The sequence below is a fragment of the Hemiscyllium ocellatum genome, chromosome 32 (assembly GCF_020745735.1).
Source record: "Hemiscyllium ocellatum isolate sHemOce1 chromosome 32, sHemOce1.pat.X.cur, whole genome shotgun sequence".
In the NCBI taxonomy this organism is placed as follows: Eukaryota; Metazoa; Chordata; class Chondrichthyes; order Orectolobiformes; family Hemiscylliidae; genus Hemiscyllium; species Hemiscyllium ocellatum.
Window position 1 is genome coordinate 39,279,479 of NC_083432.1, and position 21,159 is coordinate 39,300,637.

General features: G+C 42.2%; 1 protein-coding gene across 2 annotated transcripts in view; it reads right to left on the reverse strand.

Moving 5' to 3' along the window:
* The window catches only part of LOC132830779 (thyroid hormone receptor alpha), a 368,439-nt gene that overhangs the window by 248,764 nt on the left and 98,516 nt on the right, over window positions 1-21,159 (reverse strand). For both annotated transcript variants that reach the window (XM_060848624.1, XM_060848622.1), the window contains exon 2: window positions 13,969-14,027. The gene's annotated coding sequence lies outside the window, so the exon portion shown is untranslated. The remainder of the gene's footprint in view (window positions 1-13,968; window positions 14,028-21,159) is intronic.

Here is a 21,159-nt window from a genome sequence, read left to right on the forward strand (position 1 = left end):
CTGCTCTGAGGCTGCAAAAGCTACAAAGCTCGAACTGTTATTCTAACAGGCTTCTTCCCACATTTTGGCTGATGTGTCCTGGCAGTCTTCAGAGCGGAATGCCCAGAAGTACTCATCATATTTAATTAATTTCTCCTCAAAAAATTCTAAGTAGGAAGGTAGAAGTGCTAAACTGTAGGGTGCGTTTGAAATGCATTTATCACAAGAAATGTCCCTTATGAAAATTCCAGTGCCTATGTCAAACATGGAGGAATTTCATTCTTTCAAAATGCAATTAATCACAAGAATGGAATAATATAAGGTCAACTATAAGAACACCAAACTTCTCTGATTTGCAATTCATTAATACCTTAAAATTTTGATCTGTCAATATAAATACTAATTCATTTGCGACCTGTGGTATTATAATGAGATAGCCATCTTCAGCAATTCTGCATGGCCAATAGCAATACTGTTCAAAACTGGGGCTCACCACACGACCATTAAATTAAAGCAGAATACATTTACAATATGATTGCAAAAATGGACAGGTCAGTTATGGAATCTGCATTTGGAATGAGCAACGATAGATGTACAAATCACTTTGGAGGTATTTTACTACACCAGCGAATGAAGCTCCATGTTTGTATTCCAATTGTTGTCTGATCTCACACTTAGAGGAATGCAGTCTCAAATTGCCAAAGAGTAAACCTTTCCATGAAACTGAATAAAGAGAAACTTAAAATAAAACCTAGTCCAGCAAGCAATGTATTGAAATATTAACAAGGACATTTGCAACCAAGTGACTGGAACACATGTCATAAGAGAAAGCAAGATTTTGAAGAGATTGTGAACAACAATGGTATTTAAAAACAATGATGTTCAGGGGATAAGGCTTAAAACAGTGATGATACAACACAAGTGCTTTGGTGACTGAACTGTATTTCGGAGCAGCCTGAGGTATTTCTTTAATAACGAATTTTACTTGATATATATGGAATAAATCTAAACTATTCAAATTACATAAGCATGATCAGTAGTGTCCAAATGATCTGTACTCAAGTGAACCACTTTCACATGATTAAAAATCACACAACACCAGGTTATAGTCCAACAGGTTTAATTGGAAGCACACTAGCTTTCGGAGCGAGGCTCCTTCATCAGGTGATAATGGAGGGCTCAATCGTAACACAGAATTTATAGCAAAATTTGCTATAAATTCTGTGTTACGATTGAGTTCTCCACTATCACCTGATGAAGGGGCGTCGCTCCGAAAGCAAGTGCTTCGAATTAAACCTATTGGACTATAACCTGGTTTTGTGTGATTTTTGACTTTGTACACCCCAGTCCAACACCGGCATCTCCAAATCACTTTCACATGGTTGATTAAAGAAGACAAAATATGAACTTTAAACCTAAAACACAACAAAATCAAATATAAGAAACTACAGGCTTTCCCTGGGTTATGAACGGGTGACTTACAAACTGACGTCTGTAAAGCCTATCATTTTAAAAAAATCAAGTCACATACAATGGTTCGTACTAAAGAATGGGTGGACTACTTTGCGCAAAACGCTGCACAGTTTCAGCAGTTTGTCCCACTCTCCAGTCGCCGAATCAGACCCTGACTCTCCAGCAGCAGGCCCATCATCCAATTAATAAAGTCATCTTAATTATTACTTCAGGCTCCTTCTGGTATGCAAGACATCAATTGGAACGAGAGCAAGTGTTAACCTTTAATCATTATCTTTTCTATCTAAACAGTTTAAGAAATGTTTCTTTAATTCTTTTTATACCTATACAGACACACACATTCTTTCCCTCTCAATTATAAATACTGTACTGTAGTTACACTTATTATTAATATATTTATGATGTTTTGGGTAAAATATATACTTATATATGAAGACAAACATTTGACTAATTAATGATAGATGTGAAGCACATGTAACTGTTCCGACTTACATACAAATTCGATTTACAAACAGACTTAAAAACGGAACTCGTTCGTAACCCAGGGACTTCCTGTAATTGCTTTTCTTCATTTGGTAAAATTTGTTCTTTGGTGATTTTTTTTCCAGAAATTTCACTTTTTTTTTGTAGATATTTTTATTGAAATTTAACATTTTTGCAAATTTACAAAAATAAACAAAACTCTCAAATACAAACATTGATGTACAATTAAATCATATATACAATAGTCATAATTTAACAAAGATAAGAGAAAGAAAGAAAACAAAAAAAAGAAAAAAAAAGAAACGAAAAAAGAAAGAAAAAAAAACTCAACTTTCTACTAATCTAACCTATAACTAACCAGAGTGTATACCTAAGTCTCTTACATGCTCGGAATGTATAAACATCAAATATAATAAAACCCGTATTCGTGCAGGATTCCTCTCCCAAGGGGCCTCGGAGCAGCCCGGTCTGAAATCTTCACTAAATAAAAGCCCTTGTTAGGATAGCCGAAATATCTGCATTTATATAATTCAAAAAGGGCTGCCATATTTTATAAAATAATTCAGTTTTTCGGTGCACCATATTTGTGAGGAAGTCAAGGGGGATATATTCCATAATTAATCTGTGCCAATTTGAAAGTCCAGGGGGGCCCTCAGCCACCCAGTTCACCAAAATATTTTTCCTTGCACAGAAAGAGAGAATAGAAAATAGTCTCTTCCCATGCATATCCAGAGATGAGAGGTTCGAAAAGCCCAAAAGGAGAGATACAGGGTCCACCCTAATTTCCGTTCCTAAAATTTCTGTCAGGGTATTTGCCACTTTAGTCCAGTATCTGCGGATTTTCTGACAAGTCCACAGACAATGTACAAGAGTACCCACCTCTATTTTGCATTTAGGACACATTGGAGATGCTCCTGCCTTAAATTTTGCCAGTCGAGCCGGAGCTATATGGGCCCGATGAAGTATCTTTAGTTGGATAACCTGGGTTCTGTTACAGATAGCAATTCTTCTAGCATTTTCCCAAATGTCATTCCACATATCCTCAGAGATTTCTAGCCCCAAGTCCTGCTCCCATGTTTTAAGCAGGTCATCCATGTCTCCTGAGACTCCATCATGTAGCAAATGGTATATAGTACTAACGGAGGATGCCCCCGCTGGTCGTAAGACATTACGTTCTCTGTCTGATTTATAAAGACTATCTATTAATGTAGTCTTCCTCTGTATATAATCTCGAACTTGGAAGTATCGAAAGAGATCCCCATTAGGTATTCCGAATTTCAGACGCAGCTGCTCAAAGGACATCAGGATCCCATCTTTAAATAGGTCCCCTAAGCATGAGGTGCCCCTGGATCTCCAGAGTTTAAAGGTGGCATCTGTAATCCCCGGTTGGAATCCCCATGCGCCTACTATTGGTGCATGGGGGGATGTTTTATGTGAGTTACCCTCATTTTGCCGCATTATATTCCAGGCCTTAATTGTGTTTAATATTATGGGATTTTTACAGTGGTCTGTAATGATTTTCCTCTTATCTGAAAATAAAAGGTTAATAAGTGGGCATTTTACTTGGGAGGCTTCGATATCCAGCCAAATTGATTGTGGATCAGATGAAACCCAATCAGCTATGTAACTTAGTAGGGAGCTTAACTGATATTTCCTAAAGTCTGGGAAGTCCAGTCCTCCCCTTGCCTGTGGAAGCTGTAGCTTCTTCAGCTTAATAAGGGGCCGTCTATGGTTCCAAATAAAGGAGCCCAACCAGCCATATAATTTACGTAGGGCTAGCCTTGGCAGCATCAGCGGGAGCATTCTCATAGGATATAAGAGACGGGGCAGAACATTCATTTTAATTAATGCTATTCTCCCTAGCCAGGAAATCGGAAGGTCTCTCCATCGCTGGAGGTCCTGCCTTATCCTTTCCATTAATTGTACAAAATTAGCCCTATACAGCTGATCAAATACTGGCGTGATAAAAATACCTAAATATAAGAAGCCCTCCAGGGACCAACGGAAGGGAAAAGGGGATCCGTCCATTAAGTGGGGTATCATAGCCAGACCACCCATTGGCATGGCTTCCGATTTTGAAAAATTAATTTTATAGCCTGAGAATGCACTAAATGTATTAATAACTTGAATTAGACGAGGCACTGACATTAAAGGATTACTGAGGAATAAGAGAACGTCATCTGCATAGAGAGTAATTTTGTGTTTACCTGTACCAATCCTCGGGGCCGTTATGTTAGGATCAGTCCGGATGGCTTCTGCTAATGGTTCGATTATCAGTGTAAACAACAATGGTGAGAGAGGACATCCTTGACGGCAGCCCCTACCCACACTGAAGCCATCCGATCTTAACCCATTAGTAATAACAGCTGCTTTGGGGTCATTATACAATGTTGAAACCCATTTGGTAAACACCTGTCCAACGCCAAACCTTTCCAATGTGTAAAATAAATATGACCATTCAACCCTATCAAATGCCTTTTCCGCATCCAATGAAATTACTACTCCTGGTATCTTTCCCTGATGACAGGCTTGGATCATATTCAAGACCCTTCTGATATTATTGGATGATCTGCGGCCCTTAATAAATCCCGTCTGGTCCTCCTTTATAATATATGGCAGTACCCTTTCTAGTCTTAGTGCTAACATTTTTGAGAGAATTTTAAAGTCTACATTTAGTAAGGATATTGGTCTGGAAGATGGACAATCTTCTGGGTCTTTTCCTTTTTTGAGGATAAGAGAAATATTTGCTTCTTTCAGCGTGGGCGGGAGACAGACCTGACTATGCGCAAAATTATACATATCCATAAGTGGGTCAACCAATATTCCTGTAAATTCTTTATAGAATTCAGCTTGAAAACCATCCGGGCCCGGTGCTTTTCCGCTCTGAAGTTGCCTAATTGCCTCAAGTATTTCTTGGACTGTTAAAGGGGTATTTAGGGCCGACACCTGTTCCGGAGTCAGGCCCAGGAAGGTCAAATTTTTAAAAAATGACTGCATCCTCCTAATCCTATCTTCACAATCCTGCGATCTATATAGTTCAGAATAAAATTCTTTAAAGGTCGCATTGATCTTTTTATGATCATGAGTCAGGGTACCTGTACTTTCCTTGATGGTTGGAATAGTTTGAGGGGCTTTCTTTTTCTTTGCAAGAAATGCTAAGTATCTACCCGGTTTGTCGCCATATTCATATAATCTTTGTTTCGCAAATAATATTTCCCTTTTAGCCGTTTGAGTAAGCGCGGTGTTTAAAGCTGTCCTAAGTGCTGTAATCCTCTGCAATTTTGTGATAGAAGGTCTATCAGCGTATGCTGTTTTGGCTGCTTTTAGGCGAGCTTCGAGCAGACGCTGTTGCTCTCCCTTCATTTTCCTCTGGGTCGCTGAATAGGAGATGATCAAACCTCGTGCATAAGCTTTGATGGTCTCCCACATCATTGACGGATTGCTAGCCGTACCAGTATTAATTTCTAAAAAAGTTTTAAGTTCTTGGGAGAAGTACTTTGAAAATTTGCTATCTTTTATCAGGAAGGGGTCCATACGCCAATGCCGAGCGGATGTCCCATTGTTCTTTACCTTAGTTTCCATGTATACAGCGGCATGGTCAGAGATTGCTATAGTACCTATTTTACAGGTTGCTATAGAGTTTAGAAAAATCGATGGGGCAAAAAACATATCAATTCTTGTGTGACATTTATGTGGATTAGAGTAGAAAGAAAAATCTCTACCCTGTGGATGGAGACATCTCCATACATCTACCAATCCTAATTCTTTATTCAGGTCCGCCAGTTGTCTAGATCTGGGAGATACTCCAGCGGCACTCTTGGGAATCCTGTCTATTTCCGGATCCATAATACAATTAAAGTCTCCCCCTATAATTGTATGACGGGCACCAAAGGCCATCAATTTTGAAAAAGCTTCCGTTATGAATTTAAAGGGGTGTGCCGGGGGGCAGTACACATTTAAGATCCCATATTCCTCTCCATTTATGAGGGCTTTAATCAAAATATATCGTCCAGATTCGTCTTTTATCTGATTTAGAATTTTCAAAGGGAAGTTCTTCCGGACAAGGATAACGACTCCCCTGCTTTTTGAATTAAAAGAGGAAAAAAAGGCCTGATCAAATCCGCCCTGTCGTAATTTTAAGTGTTCTTTATCCGACAGGTGTGTCTCCTGTAGGAGAGCTATATCAACTCTCTCCTTCTTAAGATTTGATAATATTTTCTTCCTTTTAACTGGCGAATTACTCCCCCTGACATTCCAGGTGCACCACTTAACCGACTGTTCAGCCATAATCATCTGGACAGATCCGAGACCCCTCGGGAGGGGAAACCCTATCTAGAACATCCCGAGCATGGAGCTTACAAGATTTACAAAAGTAAAGACTCTCTGATACACTCAAAACAATATAACAAAAAACTCTTTCTAAGTATAAAAAATATAAAACATTCCGAATTGGAGATTTTCTCCCTTGTTCCCAGGGAGCGTCACTTCCTCTCCCACAGTCCATCTTACCCTCTTCCAATCAGTGCCCCACCCTTGACCCAGGTGTTCCCCAATAAAATGAGGAGAATTCAAATATAATATAAAGCTAGAGTTAACAGTGAACACCCCACCCCCACCCACACCCACATCTAAATATATTTGGGAATATTAATACCATATATAACTATAAGATTACAATCTTAACATGTAATACTTAAATATAATACCACAAAATAACAGGGGAAAGAAAAACAACCCCGCTCCTAAAAACAGAAGTAAAATAGAATAAGGTAACCACCTCTCCCCATCAACATTAACCAAACGCCCCAACATATATATATACATACACACATAGGGGGAAAGATAAGTAAAGATGAAGGGATGTAAACCAAAATAATGGGAAAGGCAGACCAGCGTCCACAATCTCTTACAGTTTATTTAAGAGTGTCCAAGAATTCCTTAGCCTTCTCCGGTGATCCGAAGTTATATATGGATCCTTCGTGGCTAAGGCGTAGCGTCGCTGGATATCGTAAGGAGTACTGGATATTTAAGTCCCTTAAACGCTTCTTCGCCTCATCGAATGCCTTCCTCTTTCGGACCAAAGCTGGGGAGAAGTCCTGGAACAGCATGATCCTGGATCCTTTGTGGGTCATAGCTTGAGGATCTTTTCCCAGATTTCTTGAGGCTTCCAGGAGCATCTGCCTCTCCCTATAGCTCTGCAGCTGGAACAGGACCGGGCGTGGGCGCTGGGTTGAGCCGGGCCCACGTACTGTGACCCGGTAGGCCCATTCCACCCTTACCTGGCCTGATCCATTATGCAGATTTAAAAGTTGTGGCAGACAATGCTCTAAGAATGCTGTCAGCTGGCCTCCCTCTTCCTGCTCGGGAAGGCCCAACAACCGAATATTTTTTCTACGACATCGATTTTCGAGGTCATCAATGTGGTTTTCTAGGTTCTGGACTTGATTCTCAAGAAAACGGATGTGGTCGGCTGTTGATTTTATCCCAGTCTCTGAGGCTGCGGCCTTCGACTCCACCTCTCTGACTCGGCACTCCAATTCCTGAATGTCTCTGCCCTGCTTCTGCAGCTCGGCTGATAGTGCTTCTCTGCTCTGCCGAGACTCATCGATAAAAGCATCAATCTTCGCCTCCCACCTGGCAAACATCTCCTCAAAGCTCATCTTCATTGGTAAATCTCCTGAAGTAGCTGAAGACACCTTTGTTGCAGCTGAAGAGGGAGAGGGTGGGGGAGGGGTCCCTGCTTTCTTAGAGCCGCCTGTTCCCTTCCCTTTACTCATTTTCCACCTAGTATTAGACTATTTAAATGTACTAATAGGTAACTATTTAAGGTTAACAACTATTATAAATGGTTTAGTGAGTGTGGTGGGGGTGGATAGCCCACTTTTCCCAAGTTTTGGGTAGAGCACTGTGGACACAGTCTTGCTGGGTCGCCGCCATCTTGGATCCCCCAGAAATTTCACTTTGATGAGAGTAAGATCCCTAAAACTTTCATTCAGGGATTGTGCTGAAGTGAAAAAATATGTTCTGGATCAGTGGTGCTGGAAGAGCACAGCAGTTCAGGCAGCATCCAACGAGCAGCGAACATGTGCCTGACCAGACACATCCATAAATTTATTGGCGTGTACATTGTGAAAACTACAGCCTTAAGTTGCCTTGTTTTTAGGAGTTGTGGCTATTCGAATTTGTATTAATTTGTATCAAGTTGCAGCTCATTGAAATTTTCAGAATTTGAACATAAGCATTTTTCCCAAATTGGTGCATAAATGCTAATTCTGAATGAAATGTGTTGAAGTGGGAAAGGTTTCCATCTATCTAACAGCACTTGAAGGTTTAGGACATCCCTTTGTGCTTTTTCAATCACTTAAGTGGTCTTGAAGTGCTATATAGGAAACACCAGAGTCAATCTGTATGCAGCCAAGTCAGTGATGCAATAATGACTTGATAATTAGTATTTTTAGTTGTTTGTTCACGGATGAATATTCACAATCAATTGGATTATATATTAGGTACTTTTAGATTAGACACACAATCTGACACCTTTTATTGTGTCAGAAAATAAGAATATTTATATGTATAACCCATGTACACATTACCTACCTAAGTAGCCGAGGTGCACAGTCTGATGTAGTGCATTGTTTGCTTTTAGTTCCTCACTAAGAACTGAAGAATAAGGTCGCATTCTAGTTCAAGCCACATTGATCAAAACCCCTGTGTACCTCAGCTGGTGGCTACAGGGAACAACAATCTTGAATATTTTCTCTGCAGCTGAATAGTACTATTGAGTTGACTGTTCCACCCTTAGCCATAGCTCAGCTCAGTTTTGGCATGGGATTCAGACACAATGAGCTGTTCCAAGGAAGAGGCCCTCCACCAGAGATGGGGCACAGTGAAGCTGACTGCTTTACTGACTATAAAATCCAGCCTCCTCACACCTCAAAATTCAGCAACAAAACTGCTAGATTCATACATAAAATTAGCCAGAGTAAATAAAATATAGTATACTCTTGATTTTAATATTTGGATTTTAAAGTTCTTATACTCGTTTCTAAACCCTTCCATAGCCTCACTCCTCTCGATTTCTAAAATCTTCTCCTGGCCTACAACCCTCTGAGAATCTCCTTTACTTCTGAACCTCCATTTTAATTATTCCGTCATAGGCAACTGAGTCTTCAGCTACATAAGTCCCAAATTATGGGATTTCCTTCCTAATCGGGTGGCACAGTGGCTCAGCGGTTAGCCCTGCTGCCTCACAGCGCCAGGGACCCGGGTTCAATTCCAGCCTCAGGCGACTGACTGTGTGGAGTTTGCACATTCTCCCCGTGTCTGCATGGGTTTTCTCCGGGTGCTCCGGTTTCCTCCCACAGTCCAAAGATGTGCAGGTCAGGTGGATTGGCCAAGCTAAATTGCCCACAGTGTTAGGTGCATTAGTCAGGGGGAAATGGGTCTGGGTGGGTTACTCTTCGGAGGGTTGGTGTGGACTGGTTGGGGCGAAGGACCTGTTTCCACACCGTAGGGAATCTAATCTAAATCATATCTTATTTTCTTCCTTTAAGGCAATGACTAAAACCATCTCTTTTGAGCAAGCTTTTAATGATCGGACTGACTAATCTCATTTTATTGACTTGGTGATGAATTTTGCCTCATAGCAGTTCTGCGAAGCACCCTGACACCTTACTTTTAAACATGCTATATAAATCTAAAACAAAAACTGAAGTTGCTAGAAAGGCTCAGCAGATCTGGCAGCATCTAAGAAGAGAAATCAAAATTAACGTTTCAGGTCTGATGCCCTTTCCTCCGAACGGAGGTTCTAAGTTGTTATTGCAGGATAAACCAGAATGGGAAATCAAACTGACAACTAGAAAATGATCCATTGTGGAACTCATTCAATAAAGTTGATCGAGTGGAGCCAATTGGGTTGGTAACTGGAACTGGTAGGAAGCAAGGGTGACCTGTGATGGTGTTTGCTCGATTAGACGAGAGGTACCAGATCCCAGGATCCTTATGCATATTACTGGTCATTGTTTCACTGTATCTGCTGCTCTTGTCCTTCTAGGTAATAGAGGTTGTGAGTCCGGAAAGTCCTGTTGGAGGAACCTTTTTGAATCACAGCAATGCATCTTGCAAACAGTGCACACTGCTGCCACAGTTTATCCATGGTGAAGAAAGTGAATGAAGTGGACTGAGTTGCCTTGGACACTATGAGCTTATTGAGTGTTGTTGGAGCTATGGTTATTCTGGCCAAGTGGGAATTATTCGAGCACATTCCTGACTGGTGCCTTGGAGATGTTTGACAAACTTTGGGGAGACAGGAGGTGTGTTACTCGCTGCATTATTCCCAGCCTTTGAGCTGCTCTTGTCGCTACATCATATATGGCATGTCCAGTTCAGCTTCTGGTCAATTTTAACATGCAGGATATTAATAGTAGGGGAATTCAGTGATGGTAATGCCAATGATAGCCAATTGGAGATAGCTAAAGTCTGTCTTGCCTGATTTGATCATTGCCTGTCTGGTAAAAATTTAATTTGCCACTAATCAGGATGTTCTCCAGGTCTTGCTGCATTTCTTTACATACAACAGAATAGCCATTATGCATTCAAAGTACATTAGTGGCTGGTAAGTACTTTGGGAAGTCCTGTCATCCTGAAAGGTGCTGTTTTGTAAATGTATTTATTTGGATAATCTTAACCAGTAGGGAAATGTTTCTTTGGGTAAAGCTGACATCTCCCGGACTATTTGGTTGGTAAGGTGATAGTGATGGTCTCAGATTTCCTTTGGAGCAATCTCAGTTGTCTCCTCATGCTGAAGAGAGTGCAAGAGCAAATTCTCCAGAAAGAAACCGACCATCGGATCTTGCAAGCACAAAACCCTTTCACCAATTGGTGGTGCCAGAAACAGTATTTCACAGAAGCACTCACAAAGCATCCTTTCGAGCCGAGACTCCCCTGTTTTAAAGTGATGGAAAAAGATTGTCATACCTCCCACAGCTGCCTAGCAACTGCTGGACACTCGCTGCAAATGGGCATTTTTCACGGGTGAATGCTGATTTTGTGTGAAAGCCTGAAAGTAGGGAGGGATAGCACCTTCTATTTCACTAAAATATCCAAAGCCCTGGCTTTTTCCAGGTAATTTCACTGTGTTGTGCATTATGTCTGCAAGGCAATATAGGCTATGGAAAGAGCCCTGTATATCCACTGATAACTGACCAAATCCCCACCCTGTTAAACCAGGAGTGTGAGAGTCCATGAGTCATAGTGGTTCTAAAGATCAGCCACAGTAATAATTTACTTAAAAGAAAAATCTAACTGAAAGCAATTCGACTTAGTATGCTTTGAATAAATAGAAAATCATACAGTAACCAATGTTCTATGTAATTATTTTAAAAGGTAGGTAGGGAAGAGGGGAATTTTAAGTTTCAGAAGAAGCAGCATAATAGAAAAGACAGCCCTCTCATCCCAAAAAAAAGTTTGAATTGTTGAGAACACAAACACAGTAATATTTTGGTCAAGCAAATTAAATCTGCTCTGTCACACTCTCATCAGATTAACTAGGATTCACTAAAGTATGTACCATATCCAGTGACACCACCTTAAACTGCACTCGATTATTTTCCTTATTAGTAAAGTTCTATCTCCTTAATACACTATTTGCTGAATCAAAATTCTGAGAAAGGAACATGTCTTTCAGAATAAATTTGTCTCTTGGGGATGACTTTGAAATTTATTACCTTAATGACCTTGTGTCACTGTAGGGTTTATTTGGGAGATGAGAGTGGTGATGGGGTGGAGAGGAGGGGAAGGAAAGAGGAGAGGGGTGTCTTCTGTATCCAAAGCATCTTCCAGCCAAAAAGCAAAACAAGCAGCTGAATCCCGCATTTCAGACAAAGCCGCTTTATAATTAGCTATCAAGAAAAGGTTTGTTTAAAAGCCAAGCCCTGGGTCATTTAATCACCACTACCTCTTCTCCTGTTTTACTGTTTTCAGAATTGATAGACAACACATTATTCACACAGACTTTTCATACAGGATTTTTAAAAAAACTGTCCTCACATCCCAAAGTTGTCGAATCAAATTAAATGTTAAACACTTTACAACAAAGTCTTAAAATGTCCTAGAGCGAGCTTTGGAGTTGCATACTATTAAATAAAGTCACATTGCACATCCTTACTGTACCAAACTGATAAAATGTTGCTTGAATCACACTCAAAGCAATGCAGTGATTCCCAAAGTTAACATTCTTACCTTTCAACAGTGTGGGACCCTACAGTCCCAAACATGTTGTGATTCCATTCCAAAAGACATGAATAGAGTGTACAGCAATCCCAATATTTTTATTTTATTTTAAATAACTATTTTCTTTATACGTTCAAGCTGTTTTCGAAATTTCTACATTTGTATCACAGACAGTGGCATCAGTGTCCATTTAATTAGAAATTAAAATAGTTTCAATACTATTAAGATTATCTACTTGAGCTTTTTGGTTATGCCCTGATTAAAATGAAAACGAGTTCTCTTTGAGACCATATTTGTTCATTTCTCCACAAATGTCCAAACAGTGACTCAACCACTGCCAATTAGTAGTGTTAAAGTTCTAAATAGCTGAGAATGAAATCTAATCTGGAACTGTATAATTATCAAGGCCCCATTCTCACCAAGGTTGGTGTGTAGGATGAGATAAGATCTCCCATTCAGTTGTCATACAGTCACAGAGTCATGTAGCACAGAAACAGACCCTTCGGTCCAACCAGTCCCAGCCGAAAACAGTCCCAAACTAAACTAGTTCCACCTACCTGCTCCTGTCTCATATCACTCCAAAACTTTTCTATTCATGTACTTATCTAAGTTTAAATGTTGTAACTGTGCCTGCATCCATCACTTCCTCGGGAAGTCATTCCACATGCGAACCACCCTCTGTGTTAAAAAAAATTGCCCCTCATGTCTTTTTTAAATCTCTCTCATCTCAGCTTAAAAATATGTCCCCTACTCTTGAAATCCCCCATTCTAGTGAAAAGGCACCTATCATTAAATTCATCTATACCCCTCATGATTTATAAAGTCACCCCTCAACCACTTCCACTCCAGTGAAAAGAACCCCCAGACGAACAAGCTTTCTTTATAACTCAAATCTTCCACACCCAGCAACATCCTGTTAAATCTCTCCTGAACCCTCTCCGGCTTAATAATATGCCTCCTATAACAGGGCGACCAGAACTGGACACAGTGTTCCAGAAGAGGCCTCACCAATGTCCTGTATAACCTCAACATGATTTCCCACTCCTTTACTCAAAGGATTGAGCAATGAAGGCAATATTCCCCACTCATTGCACAACTGTCTCTAGGCTCGCACATTAAAGGAAAACCAGGGAATAACTGGTACAACAGCAAGCAGGATGCTATTATCCCCAGGCAATCTCAAAGTTTGCTTTTTCTCTTGTCTTCATTTCAAAAGGTTGGGCCACAGACACCCATGAGATTGGTCCATGCTTATGAGCAAAGTACTGCAATTTTTTACCCCGAGGAAAAAACTGCAGTACCCCGGAAACTATGGTGTTCTTACCACCCACCATCAAGGTATATCGGAGGGATTTACAAGCTGGCAACCAATCTGTTTGGCCACATTTCAAAGGCACCTTCAATGGTCAGCAAGTCCTGTTGTAGGATTTGAACCCAGAGCTTCTAGCCCAAAGGCAGAGGCACTACCAATGCACCACTAGACCTCAATTCTAAAGTAACAATGGCTTGACATTGAGAATGTTAGACCAGACTTTGGAAGCTGAACTCATTTTAAATTATTTGGATTGAAACCATGGTGAATCAAAAAAGTAACAAAGCTGAATTTTTCTTTCATTTACAGCTCGTCAAGAGCGTCAGCATCAGCAGAAATTTGACAAACCTCCACTCAATAGATCATTTGCTTGGATTAAACTGGGTTATGCACATTCTTTGAAAAGTGCAGGCTTGGTTGCTGAATTGCCTTTTCCCATTCCACGTTCTTTCAGAAGAACAAAAGCAGACTGCATTCAAACACAAACATACCTTCTGACTGCAAACCTTCAGATATTCCGAGTCTTCCTTCTTCTTTCGGAAGCAACCTCCTGCAATATAAAAAAATAAAGAATTAAAAAGCACATTTGTACGCGCATCTGTCCCTGCACACATTGATATTTATGAAGCCACAAAATGCGTTGCCTAGAAACGAGCAATTCTCTCATTCAAAATATAGAACATGTCTCACTTTCCTTTCGCAGAGAAAGAACACTTTCTCCTTCATTACTATCAGTGTTCCTTCAGCACAACAACATACTGAATCTTTGTGAAGAATGAAGGAGGTTAACTCAGTGCCAACCTGCTCCATTTTCTAACAGAGGCTTCAGAAGCTAATTCCTAGCCACAGATTGTCTGGATCCAAATTCAGAATGAAAAACAATTTAGAACATTGAGGGAGTTCTGAAAAGCTCTTAATTTGCCCTCCACTGACAACTTTCAAAGTGTAAGGATTAATACAACCTCTTAGACTTGTTCAAATTAATAAACTGAAAGAAAGTGGGCGGCACGGTGGCACAGTGGTTAGCACTGCTGCCTCACGGCGCCTGAGACCCGGGTTCAATTCCCGACTCAGGCAACTGACTGTGTGGAGTTTGCACATTCTCCCCGTGTCTGCGTGGGTTTCCTCCGGGTGCTCCGGTTTCCTCCCACAGTCCAAAGATGTGCGGGTCAGGTGAATTGGCCATGCTAAATTGCCCATAGTGTTAGGTAGGGGTAAAATGTAGGGGTATGGGTGGGTTGCGCTTCGGCGGGTCGGTGTGGACTTGTTGGGCCGAAGGGCCTGTTTCCACGCTGTAAGTAATCTAATCTAATCTAATCTAATCCAGAAACCACTACACAAAGTTTCCTTTTTCATGACAGCTCCCATCCACGATATAGCTTCTATTTGTCTAAGGGAAAACTTGTCAAACACATACCACTGAAACACTGTCCAATGAAAATTCAATTCTCTTTCATGGTCCAAGATTATGGGCAAACTAGCTACATTTTTATTCATTTATGGGATGAAGGTATCCCTGACTGGACCAATATATATTGCCCACCTCTAGTTGCCCCAGGTTGCTGCCCTGAAATGTTGCAGTTCAAGAAGCCCATGACCTCTTCGATCTAGAAGGACAGATGTATAGTAGTGTCACCAGCTGCATGTTCTTCTCCAAGCCACTCACCATCCTGACTTGAAAATATATCGCTGTTCTTTCACTGTCACTAAGTCAAGATCCTGGGATTCTCTCCCTAACAGCATTATGGGTCTTCCTATAGCACATGGACTGCAGTGTGACTCTGTGTGACTTCTTCAGAATACTGGACTCAAAATATTACTTCTGTTTCTCTCAACGCAGATGCTGTCAGACCTTCTGAGTTTCTCCAGCAATCTCTTTTTTGTTTACTGAAGAACTTTGCATGCGGTTTCTCATGCAAAGAGGCGGGGGCGGGGGTGAACATTAGTGTGTGCAAGACATTCCCAGACTGACGGTCATGGCCCCAAATGGAGTCTCGAGCTGAAACTTTGGGGTTGTGAACTCTGAGGCAGCTACAGACCCCAAGGAAATCAGACAGAGTTATTACATTCATAGTGCTCCCCTCTCACTCCCTCACACCACGCTGAGGAGTGGTGTCAGCTTTCAAGCTTCGAAGTGGAGTCTCAGAGGGAAAAGATTTGGGAAGGACAGATTCACACTGGCGATCAGGCACTGATGGTCCCACGACCACTCCCAGCCCAAAGCGTCTGGGATGGCTGCGCATCAGCAGACTCACATGCGGCTACTTCTGGTTGAGGCCCTTTACTGGGTTTTGATTGGCCACTGAATCGGTTGTGGTCGGGGAGGGAGAAAGCGGAACTAACATTTCAGATCCAGTGACCCTTCTTCAGAACTGACTGTAGCTCGGGAAAGGTTGGTATATGTGCTGAAGGAAGGGTGGGTGGAGGAGTAAATGGCAAGTGGAGATGGAGCCCAGAGAGAGAGAACAGACAGACAAAGGAATGGGTCAATGTCAGCCTGGGAGAATCAAGAGCTGCTAATGGGGACCATTGGTGACTGTCAATGTGTTGTGTGGTCACAGCCCTGGAGACAAGGCCTGGAGTGTGGGGGTTGGGGTAGAGACAAGAATGAAGGTGCTCAGGCTCTAAAATTATTGAACTCGATCTGGAGTCGTGAAGGCTGCAGGGTCCCCAAGTGGAAAATGAGGTATTGTTCTTCCAGCATGCACTGAGCTTCACTGGAGCATTGCAGCAAGCCTGAGACAGGTCTTGGCCAGGGAACGTGGCGGTATGTTAAACTGGCAGGCAGCGGAAAGCTCAGGGTTATTTTTGCGATGGAACGTAGAGGTTCCGCAAAATGGTTGTCCAGTCTCCATTTCATCTCCCCAGTGTAGAGGGGAGCAGTAGAGTAGATTGAGTGAAGTGCAGATGAATCACTGCTTCACCTGGTCTCGGATTGTCAGGAGAGATGAAGCAAAGGGAGGGGTGTTACACCAACTGCGATTGCAGTGGAAGGGGCTGTGGGGGCACTGGGAGAAGGAGTGGACCAGGATGTCCTGAAGGGAGAGGTCCCTGCAGAGGGTTGACAACGAAGGGGCGGGGTATATATATCTAGTGGTGGCATTCTGCTAGAGGTTGTGGAAAGGTGGCCAATTACCCTTAGCAGCTATTGATTCCCCAAAGCCACCCTTCATTCCTCATCTGTCCAACTGTTCTCTCTCTCTCTCTCTAGGCATCACCTCCACCTTTTGTTTACTCCACCCCCTCCCCCTTCAGCAGTTACCTCAACTTTTCCAAGCGACAATCAGTTCTGGAGAAGGGTCACCAGACCCGAAATGTTAACTCTGCTTTCTCTCCACTGATGCTGCCAGACCTGCTGAGCTTTCCCAGCTGTTTCCATTTTTGTTTCTGATTTCCAGCCTCTGCAGTCCTTTGGTTTCACGCCTGCAGGAGCAGTCAGTCATGATACACGGACAAAGCTTCAGAAGCCTTCGCTAATAGAGCTGGAATTGAACTGCTGCAGCTGCCAGACAGCTGCAAGCACAGCTCGGGATGAGGGACTCTGACTGAGTAAAATCCAAGTACGCTGCCAAATCAGCCCTCCCATCACAGTTCCCCATTTGGCAACAAATTTGATTCTGCCACCTGCTGAGTTGTAGCTTTCCTTCACAACCAACAGAGCTCTCAGAGATTATGCTGCAGCTCTTTATTCGCCCCGTCAATGTAGTTTAAATCATTTTGCACCCAACCTGTCTTTGACAAAGTGGATCGATATCTCTTGTGGGAAGACTACACTGCAAAAAAAATCATGATCTCCACCGGAAAAGAATGGCTGGGGGTTTCTGAAGAGAGAGTGGAGAGAGGAAAAGTGAGACTGGGTTTTCTGTGCACGGAGTAGGAGCAGGAATAGGTCGGACGGCCCCTTGGGTCTGATTCATCACTCAACAAAATCATGGCTCACTCTGCATTCCCCTCGATTCCCTGGGTGACCAGAACTGTGTCTATCTCAGTCTTCAGTTGTTAACAGTGTGGCCAAGTGGAGCCTGTACCTTACCTTGTGCTGGGATTGCAGTTACCTGGATACAGGGAACTACGGATCTGTCTTGCTGTCACGAGACTGTGGAAAAGCATTGGCTGGCCTTATGAAGCAAAACTCTCGGGTTTTTTTTTCTCTAATCGACCTGCTCAGCAATGTTACCTATGGAGCAGGTGGGACTTGAACTCAAGCCTCCTGGCTCAGAGGTAGGGACACTACCACTGCACCACAACAGTCCTTAAAGAGGAGCAAGTGAGGTCTGCAGATGCTGGAGATCAGAGCTGAAAATGTGTTGCTGGAAAAGCGCAGCAGGTCAGGCAGCATCCAAGGAACAGGAGATTCGACGTTTCGGGCATAAGCCCTTCATCAGGAATCATGATTCCTGATGAAGGGCTTATGCCCGAAACGTCGAATCTCCTGTTCCTTGGATGCTGCCTGACCTGCTGCGCTTTTCCAGCAACACATTTTCAGTCCTTAAAGAGGTGCTTGTATTGAAAAATAAGCAGTTTAGTGCATGGCAGCAACTAGTTATATGCTACATTGATTCAACAGACATTGTTGGACAGACTATGAGGAAGACCTGAATGTTGGGATTCTCTGTTTCCAGATCCTCCACTGTTCTGTCCACAAGTCCATGTGATATTAACTCAGCAGGTATCCCTTATAGTACTACTCAGTATTAACCCTTTCAGACTTTTGCACCCCAATGCAACATCAAACAGTCAACAAGGGAAATCCCCAACATCTTAGGGAGAGGGAATTCCAAAGATTCATAACCTTTTAAGTGCAGATGCTTTCCTCATCTTTCAAAATAATTGATCCACATTCTGACTCTTTGCCCCCCCCACCTTATTCTAGATTCCCCAGCCAAGGGAATCAAACTTCTCAACATCTCCTCTGTCAAGCCCTTTCAAAATTTTGCATATTTCAGTTACAGAGTGTAATAATAGTGCTGAGGAACATGTAGCGACCAAACAAAACAATCACTATATCACTAACAGCTTGAAAGTTAGTAAATCTGCCAATAAGATAATTTCCAGCTTTTCATACTGACAGACCACCCTGTCAGTGACAGGACATTACTGCAGATCCCAATTCTGTTCCAATCCCACATCCTTATGGAGTGGAGAGAGTGAGCATTGGGCCATTACTGTGTGAACCAAAAAGAACTGCGTGGCGTTGACCACTTGACAAGTCTGCAATAAGAAGCAGGAAACCAGGTTGAATTGTTTCCATTCCAAATGGTTTGTATTGTCATTTCTTTTCGTTCACTCTTTCTGAGGGTGTTGGCTTTGCTCATCCTTATTGCCCTGAGTGGCATTTGGAGAGCAGTTAAGAATTAACCACAGTGCTGTCAGTGTGGAGTTACATGTAGGCCAGACCAGGTAAGGATGGCAGATTTCCTTCCCTGAAGTGAAACAGGTGGATTTGGGGTTGCAACCATCAAAAACGTTGACAGATCTCTGACTTAGAAAGTGTGGTGCTGGAAAAGCACACCAGGTCAGGGAGCATCCGAGGAACAGGAGAATCGACGTTTCGGGCATAAGCTCATCATCAGTACATCCCTGATGAAGGGCTTATGCCTGAAACGTCAACTGTCCTGCTCTTTAGATGCTGCCTGACCTGCTGTGCTTTTCCAGTACCACATCTGTCAAATCTGACCCTCCAGCATCTGCAGTGCTCACTTTCTCCATGGATCTCTGACTGAGTAATAATAACCACATCCCACATCCACAGGGAGACTTCCAACTTAAAAAGCACCCCACCGTCTTGCAGGTTTTATTCCCCCCCCTCACTTAGGCATCATGACAATCCTCAAGCCTCATAATCGGGGTTAAAGTGGGAAAAGGAAGTCAATGTTACATTCTTAAACCAACCATCCTTCAATTGAAGAGGCATGCATGCTACCACTGAGCTGACAATGACATATGGGGGCTTCATAGCCACAACAGTGCTGTTTTAAGGGTAGGAGCATTGAGGCACTCAACTATTAAGAAGAACGTGGATTGACAATTGAAAGTAGCATCAATTGACATTTTGATGTCCCATTGTTATTGTACATCATGCTGGGACATGTAACATTATTCATTATGATCACTCCATGTTGAGTGTTTAAATTATGCCAGCAATTCTTAGAATTTGTTAGGGCAGGTCAAATTGAACTCATTTCAAACAGAAAATTCAATGCAGGATGAAAATTCATAAGTCACATTGTGAACGGAAAATAATAAAGCAAAACTGTTGTGAATTGATTGGGGCTCAGGAATCTGAGACCTGACTCAGTGTTGCAGCCAGCTCCGATACAACAGACCTGGGAAATGGTCGACCAGTGAATATTAAGCACGGAGCTCAATCATTTTGTAATTAAAGGTCTGCCAAATTGAAGACTTAATTGCTGGTAAATGCTAACAATTGCTGACTTCCTGCAGTGCAGGCCACTTAATTAACCATTAGGCTATTCTGGGTTGAAAGCATTCAATAAAAGAATCTGTGTAGTAACTCAGCCCAAATTACAGGTTTGTAACGGCATTCTGTCAAGTGGAAGCTGAGATTCTGCTCAAGGCCACCCAATTCTTTATAGTCCCTGCAGTAATGGGCCATTGCTAGCTCTCTTCACTCAATGCACTGGTTAAGTCACTTTTGAAATATTGCATGTAATTCTGGTCTCCTTCCTATTGGAAGGATGTTGTGAAACTTGAACGGATTCAGAAAATATTTATAAGCATGTTGTCAGGATTGGAGGGTTTGAGCTATTGGGAGAGGCTGAAAAGGCTGGGACTGTTTTCCCTGGAGGGGGTGAGCTCATAGAGATTTATAAAATGATGAGGAGCATGGTTAGGATAAATAGACAAGGTCTTTTTCCCGGGTGGGGGAGTCCAGAACTAGAGAGCATAGGTTTAAGGTGAGAGGGGAAAGATTTAAAAGGGACCTAAGGTGCAACTTTTTCACGCAGAGGGTGGTGCGTGTATGAAATGAGCTGCCAAAGCAAGTGGTGGAGGCTGGTACAATTACAACATTTAAAAGGCATCTGGATGGGCATATGAATAGGAAGGGTTTAGAAGGATATGGGCCAAGTGCTGGTAAATGGGATTAGATTAATTTAAGGTATCTGGTCAGCATGAACAAGATGGACTGAAGGGTCTATTTCCGTGCTGTACATTTCAATGACTGTAATAGGGGAGAAGTGAAAATGGGTGGTCTCCACCTCTGTCTCAGCTGCTACTTTAGTGGTTATGGTGGTGTGTGAGATCCTTTTCCTTTGTTACGTGGTGAGCAACTCTTTCATAACTGTCGGTAAGCTGGATGGGCGCCAATTTTCTTTTAACCCCTGCTCCTGTACCTTGCAACTTAAAAGAAAATTCTTGCCTTTATATAGCGCATGTCTTACAACAAAGCATTTCACAGCCAATGAAGCATTTTGAACTGGAGATACTGTTTCCATGTAGAAAGCACAGGAGCTAATTTGCACACAGCAAGATCTCAGTGTGAATCTGTCTCTGTGGTATTGTGGGCTAAACACTGGCCATCAGCAACACCTTTGCTCTTCTTTGAAACTGAGCTCCTACATCCAGTGGAGGGGTTTCTGTTCATAAACACCCCTCCAAAAGGTAGCACCACCAGCAATGCAGCACTCCCTCAGTACTGCACTGGAATACCAACCTCGATT